The following is a 7,783-nucleotide window of genomic DNA, read 5'->3' on the forward strand; positions in this document are numbered from 1 at the left end:
GAGGTGCTCTCCGTCAAATTGGGGAAAAGAAGAACATATTTGCTGGCCACATTTGAAGGCGTCTTAAGATACCTTCACAATGAATGTGATCAAGGCAGATTTTTTTTGTTAATGACCTGCTGTTGGTCGCTTGACATTTCACATCTCTCTTGAAAACAATTTGTGCTGGTAATGCAGTAAATGTTCACCCAGCTTGCTTTATTACATCATCAAATTGGAGTAGCATCTATCTTCTTGCCAGCTCCTCTTGTCTTCTCAACTCAAAATGGAGCAGATGGATTTTATCAATCGAGTCACAATGCTTTATGTAATGTGGAAAGACGAAAAATGATGTTGTCCCTGGGTCTACCAGAGACACACCCGGTTTGGTGAGTACAACCAACTCGAGCTGAGTCTGGATGAAGGTTGCTTTCAGAGGTACTTTCACCTGTCCAGGACCAGTCCGGGACACGGAATACAGGTGTCTTTGGTCAGAAAATCCATCTTTGCTCAATAGAAATATAGTCTAATTGTAAAATCTAAATATGCAACGTATAAAAAAACATTTTGGCACAAATAGACGAGGAGGACTCTTAACGCAATGCAAACTGACAGAAAAGTCCAGATTGTTGAACTGAAGTGAAATTTCTCTTTGCTCTAGATGCATGTCCACCGCTCCTATTTGCAGTTTTGCTTTCGTCTATTCATATGTCTACCGCACTTTGTTCTATTCGGCCAATTCCCACCGTTTGTATCAGTCGAAACACATAATTTGCATTTGCTCGTGAATGCACCTTTACATAGACATAACATGTAAATCACTCACTCCATTTAATTTGTTCACGTTCGGTGTGAACATACTTTTTTTACAAGGAGTTGTGAGCTGGAACAGCATTCATCGCTGCACTGTGAAGTAATTGGCCCTTCATATGCAGCCTTCGAAGGCTGGAGCCTCTGAAATGAGACACACCCACTGTGTTACATACTTTATAGAGAAGAAATACTTAATTTCCCTTCAAAGGGCACACTGAGTGACTGCTGGGTTTCTGTGTTTACCTGGGTACAGTAGAGACACAGTTCAGCTTTGTTAGGTCCAAACTTTGCGATTTAGGCCTGTGGGTCTCCACTGGCTTTAAACTTGGCATAGCCAGTGCTATAAACTTTTTTATTGGTGAAACTTTTGAAATATGTAAATGAGAGCATCTGTTTTTTTTTTAAATCAGCCATTATAAAACTCAGTTTACGTGCGCAAAGACAAGGAGAGATAATAAAACGGATGCTGGGTAATGGGATAATCAATACACTACTTTCTGAAGGAAGTCATAATCTATGTATGTTTTTAAACTTTATTCAAGATAAATGAATGAAAGCTAGATCAAGTTAGAGTTCTTAACTTAAAAATATTTAGGTGATGAAATACAGACATCACTTCATTTTAACATGTATGAGCTGAATTTAGAGCTAGTCTGGATCTTTTTTCTTTAGGAGAATCTCTCAGATGTGCTAAAGACAGATTTGACACATAGGTCCGGCTCATTTGAATAGGATCTTGATGGAAAATGGAAAGCAATTCTGGATGTAAATAAGTGCTGTGGTAACTGAATGCTGAAAACATGTCACAGCAAATGTGTGCTACAATTAAAGGTAAATGATGTCTAGACTATCAAGGCTAGTATTCAAAAGGTCATGGTGTCTCAAGGGCTTTTGGTACTTCATAGTACAGAAATGCATTTCATAATTCTGTTTTACTTTTTTCTGTAATTTCAGAATCTTTACATGTATTACATGTATATAAAAAATGATAATGTATTTGTGTCAGAATTGAAAAACCCAACTAGATTTCTTATTATTACATATCTTAATAATATAAGTCTGTGCTATTTCATAATTAAGCAATACCAACATCACTTGAAATTCAATCATATCAAAAAAAAATATCCCAGCTGACACATGTAGAGATAAAGAAGAATTTTAAATGCTCTTCTCCTAACTCTATCTAGATGTGGTAATGAAGAGGGATGGCACTGCGATGAAAAATTTAGTAAAAGTAAAAAAAGAAAAAAAACAGTGTGTCATGTTTGGCTTTAAATGTTTGGCCCACATGCAGAAACACTCAGGGAAAACAGGTCAGATCACAAGAGTTTATTTTAACTGAACCACGGGGTCACGAGGAAGATCTGTCACCGCAGATCGGGGAGCAGCGGGGAACCAAAGCCTGGAGATCGGGTCAGTCTGAAGGAGAGGAAGACACGGTTAATTGTGGGAGAAGCTAAGGTAACTCTACGGGGAATCGTAAGCTTACCACAGAGCACGGGAACCGAACCGAGGAGGAAGTGGTGTGGACTCAGCCCGGCCTGCGGATGGAGTGACAGGCGTCCGGGAGAACTGTGGGCGGAGGCGGATGGGGTCCGAGCAGCACCGGCGGGTCCAGGGATCCGGAATGAACAGAGGAAGGAACCAGGAGAGTCCGGGGTGACCAGGGTGAATCCGGGGAGGGGAAACTCGCGCCCAACTTGGTACCACCAAGGGAGTTTGAGGAGGGGATCGCCAGAGCAGAATCTGAGCGGTTGTGGATTCGGGAGCCTGGTCTTCACAGCGCAGAGTCACACGAGAGAAGGGTTCCAAAGACACGAGTGCACTGGAGAAAACACAGGAAACAAGGATTAGATCCAAAAACGGGGATCGAAAAACTCACGGGTCAGAAGCTCAGGTGGTGGTTTCTGGCCTTTAGGCATACCGCGACAAGGTAACACTCTGGCATCCTCCCTCTGTTCGAGCACGGTTCTTATAGTGCGGCCCGGTGCTGCTGAAGTGTCTGCAGGTGTGTGCACTCCGCCCACCCGTTAACCACGAACACCTGTGGAGAGAGCGGAGGCAGCAGAGCCAGCAGCAAGCTGCACGGTCCTGCCGACTGAGTCCTGACACAGTGTATGTATCAATAATTCATTTTCCGATGATGATGGTATTAGCAGGAATAAAAAAATGCCTCCATTTTAATTTCAAGAACTTGGTTTCAGCCAACCATTGCTCCAAGGAAAATCAAACTACAATTTTACCTGCAAATTTGGTCATTTTAGTAATATTAGGATGTTCTCCTGTGGTGAGCTGAATTTCACAGATACCAAATAAAAAGTGCATGGCGGGAACAGATAGGAGATATATTTTTCCTATTTATTTTTATGTATTTATATTGATACGATTATTTTCTCTATTTACTTATGTTTAACTATGTATTGCATCTTATATTTCCCATTTCATGAAATAATCTATTTTCAAAGTGTTATTTTTTGCATCGTTTTGTATTTTTTCACCCATTATGTTTGGAAATTTGCTTCCAAATTTCCATTTTAGATTTGAGAGATTTTCGTTTCTCATTATGGAAATGTGAGGGCAGTCCTTTAAAAGCCTCTTTCAGTCATGCACTGTTTTCCATTAATCAGACGGCAACTGAACATGTCATTTTCATGTTTGATTGAGCACCCCGCTGCTTTCCTTTAACATTTTGCAACAGCAGCCTGACTGGATTGGACTTAATAACATATACTGAGCGAATCTCTTTCAATACAGCAAAAGTGTGAACCGCAGGAGTCCCATTAAAGGACAGACATGCACAGCAGTGCTAGGTTAATCTGACATATAATCAGAGGTTCAGAAAAATCTGACAGATCATGTAATTAAATAAATAACCTAGCTCTCAAAACTTCCCATTAATTTTCACCTGCAGTAAATGGTTCTATCCACACAATAATTAGATGCAACAGTTACATAGTATTTCATTGCATCGAGTCAAGTGAACAAGAGAAAACTTTGCTTAGACTTGCCACAGCTTAAACCTCGGTTTCTTGAATCACCAGAACCTATATTCTTCTTCACCCTACGCATATGACCAATTATTACAGATGGGACATAGGGCTCTCTCTCTTTTAGAACTGCTGAACAAGGTCAGGAACTTCTGGATTTACCACCATTTTTTAGTGTAATGAACTAGACAGAAGACCCAAAGTTTTCAGCCAGAAACACAGAAGTAGGACTTAAACAGTATATTCTGAACTCTGGACTTCAGGAGTGCATCCGCCGAGGACCAGGGATAACTATGAAGGGAGACGTAGGTTAGTGGCTTGAAGTTCAATAAGGAGATGCATGAAGTCAAAAAAGCCACTAACCTTTTCAGCGTCCTTCCTTCAGCAGGGGTCGGCAGTTTTAGCAGAGCAGACTGCTCCTTTAACAGATAGTGACATGGAGCACAGAAGCAGGCTTGAGGTCCTGGAAGCCAAACTCAGGCTTAATATTCAGGGGACTTGGCAAGAGGCAGAAGTCATGGGGCAGAAACAGGGTCGTTGTCCAAAAGGCAGAGAATTCCGACGAGGGATAGGCAAAAAGGGAAAATCCGTGAGGCGATGGCGTGGTCAAAAACTTGGTCAGGTACGTGAAGTGCTGGATACTGCTGGCTTGTCGGCTTGCAATTATCTGGCCCTGTCTGCCTGCCACAGGCTGACTTATAACTGCTTGCGAGCAGCTGAGAGGCATGCTGCTGATTGCACTGCAGCAGCTGGACTTGATTGCTCACAGGGAGAGCAGAGCAGGCAGACAGGCCAGAATCATAACATTTAGTCTAAATTGAAGAATGCCGACACTAATGAGATAAGTCATCGGTTGTTCATTACACCGTCCACCCCATACTGCAAAAATGGTCAAATGGGGTGAAGTGGAATGCTGTGAGACCTGGAGGTGGGTGGGTATGAAGTGCCTCCTTTAGTTTTAAAGAGACAACACCAAAACAAGTTGGTCTCAGACATGCCTCAGAACAGGGGTAAAAAGGGGAAACCTAGGGTAAAATAAAGAGGAATTCGGACCAAAGCGTTGTATTTCCACTTTATTTACACCACAACTGAATGATTTCAATGTGAAAAGGAAGAACTGAAAAGCATGAAGTGTCTCCTTTGAGATGGGATCAGTCATGTAGAGCTTTATAGGTTAGAAGAATTTCAAATAATATTTTAGATTTAATAAGCGGAATGCTGTCAACAAAACTTTTGGGGCTTTCCACACAGGAATGTTATTAATTTAGAGGTGCAAGTGGAACAATCAGGATACAGTAGCATGGGGAGATTTAAAGGAACATGTCTTCGCTAACCTTGGTAAAGGCTGTTGACCGTTCACACTGAGCCTGGTTCTGCTGGAGGTTATTCCTCCCTGTTAAAGGGGAGTTTTCCTCTCCACGGTCACTTCATGCATGCTCAGTCTGAGGGATTGCTGCAAAGCCATCGACAATGCAGACAACTGTGGCTCTATGTTCTTTCATGAGGAGTAAAGGCTGCTTGTCAAGACTTGTTGCAATCTACTGGGTTTCCTTAGATAGGAAACTTGTTCACCAGTCTGTATGAATTGATTGAATTTGACTTTGTAAAGTGCCTTGAGATGGCATGTGTTGTGAATTGGCGCTATATAAATAAAATTGAATTGAATTGAAAATTTCCTGGTAAAAGACATCTCCGCAGCTGTTCCACGTTATGCTTGGTATGCTCTCATAACCTGTTGTAACAATATGACATGTTTTGACTTAAGTGAAACGCTTCCCTTGGCAAAATGTTAGATGTCTGTCATTCTGGCTGACATGTCTGAATTAACTCAAAAGGAGCGATATTTTCAGTGATCGTTGCCTGAACAAAATAATGCTGTTGCTTAACATCACTGACAAATGCACTGAATGTCTGAAAAGAGATGAAAAGCAAGTCATGAGGTCAGTTTCACATCGACAGGAGGATCACAGTCAGAGTTTAGAGGAACGGCCCTGAAAAAACTGCCAAATAAGTTGATTTTTTTTTCTGAATATGAATATTTTGTTGCTGATTTTAAGATGTAATTTCACTGTGTTTTAAACTTTTATGATTATTGTGGTTTTATATTATCTATCTGTACTGTTTTTCCTGTTGGTGTGGTACTTTTACAGCTGTATATTTTTATTTCTGTCCTAAAGTTTTAGTTACTGGGAGTGTTTTGCTCTTTGTCAGCAAAAGTCGAATTGTCAATAACTTGAGGCAAATACTGAGATACAATTGTTCATATTCTAAAATGACGGAAGGGGATTTCTGTATAGAAAACAAAATACTCTTATGCACAACTGTTCATGAGCTGCTCCTGCTTAAAATCACATTATAGGATATCAAGTTTTCCTTTTCATTTTTTTTTTCTTTCTTCCAATTTGTGTCAGGTTGGGGATTTTTCAAAGAACATTGTCACGGCATTTTTGTGGTTTCTGCCCCAAGGTCACAATTGACAGCTGGTATGTGGAGAGTGGCAGTAAACTCAATACCAGAGCATGAAGATCCTACCTGTCCATTTTGGTCAGGTGGGAAATATAGAAAGGTGTTTTGATTTGCTTTTAACATGTTCTGCTTCTACTCCAGAAGGCTTTTTGGGTCTGTTGTATCTCCACTTGACCTCCACTAGTCCTAATACCTGAAAAATGGTCGCTTATCTTAATCACATTTTCTCCAGGTATTTTATTTGATAAAGAAAGACATGTTCTTGAAAGAATACCTAATTATTGCTGATTATTGATTGTAGAAAAAGTTATTTCAAACTCTTCCTCATACCAGAGACTCTGATTTGAATCTTGATGTGTGGAGCCTGGGCTTTCTCTAGGTACCTCAATTTTGTTCTATGGTGACAGCACACAACTAACCTTGGTTTTACTCGGTAAACAAATGCTTTTTCCAAATCTAAGACCATGGTTTTTAAACATTGTTGCTATGGAACGTGCAACAGCGACTCGAGGTACGCTGATCGGCCGCATATGAAGGATGTTTTCTTCAAGACTGCCAAGGAGAAATGTGTGCGCTTGGAACACCGGGGCGGTCGGCCTACACAACAGTTCAACACGGAAAAAGTTACCAAATTCAAGTACATATGTAGCAAGCATTTTGTCGGAGGAAAGGGCCCAACCGAAGAACATCCTGACCCAATTCCAGCGACATCAAGTCAAGGTAAGAGTATTTTGGTGACCGACATGTTAATAAAGTAGCGCCTGCTACCATGACAGCATATAGGCTATCATGGTAGCAGGCGCTAACATGATAGCCTGCTACCAGGATAGCTTACTCAAAAACATTTCAAATGAGACAAACATTAAACATATACCCATTCCTGGACGGTGATTGCAAACAACAACAAAAAAAACGGCCGACGCTGCCATGATCGCCGCGCAGGAAAAAAAAAACAAAGCTTACCGTTCATCAACTCGGCCAGTTTTCCAGTCTTTTTAAGCCCTCGAACCTCAAGCCATCGTTTGAGCTGAAGGTTGGTGTGTTCTTCGACAGTGCGACCAGTAAACCGTGTGCCTGGAACATCGTCTTGGGAAAGTTTAACGGCTGTAAAGTCGGTCATATCTGTTATCCGTGCGTTCTCTCCTGTATGCCCTACCTAAGCGGCAAAAGGGGCGTTGCTCTTGAGACGGTGACGTCACGTGCGCGGTACCGCATTGTTCTGATTGTTTAAATCAGAACTTTGTGAGTTTATGCACGCATGGCTCTGTATCTACATGTTATGATGTAAAGAGCCTTGCAAAGATATTCCCACCCCGTGAACTTTTTTTTTTTTTTAACATTTACAACTACAAATTAAAATTTTAAGAGTACCATATTCCAGGGCACCACCTTTTTTACAATCAATGCTGGAAGTATACAGGGAAGTCTAGCGAAAGTGCTTCAAGTAGCTCCAGAATGTTTATTGTTTTGATCTGCGTGATTGCCTGACTGCAATTCTCGTTGTTCATGACTCAAATAAAACAAAGCATTAAAAAGAA

At 41.1% G+C, this 7,783-nt stretch overlaps 1 long non-coding RNA gene across 1 annotated transcript; it reads right to left on the minus strand.

Moving 5' to 3' along the window:
- Nucleotides 1–2,136: 2,136 nt before the first annotated feature.
- Nucleotides 2,137–2,835, minus strand: LOC118564469. Its single transcript, XR_004931867.1, has 3 exons — nt 2,717–2,835; nt 2,282–2,617; nt 2,137–2,211 (listed from the first exon to the last, which is right to left on the minus strand). It is a non-coding gene; the product is annotated as an uncharacterized LOC118564469 (long non-coding RNA).
- Between the last annotated feature and the right edge of the window lie 4,948 nt (nt 2,836–7,783).

This window comes from Fundulus heteroclitus, chromosome 11 (genome assembly GCF_011125445.2).
Source record: "Fundulus heteroclitus isolate FHET01 chromosome 11, MU-UCD_Fhet_4.1, whole genome shotgun sequence".
NCBI lineage: Eukaryota > Metazoa > Chordata > Actinopteri > Cyprinodontiformes > Fundulidae > Fundulus > Fundulus heteroclitus.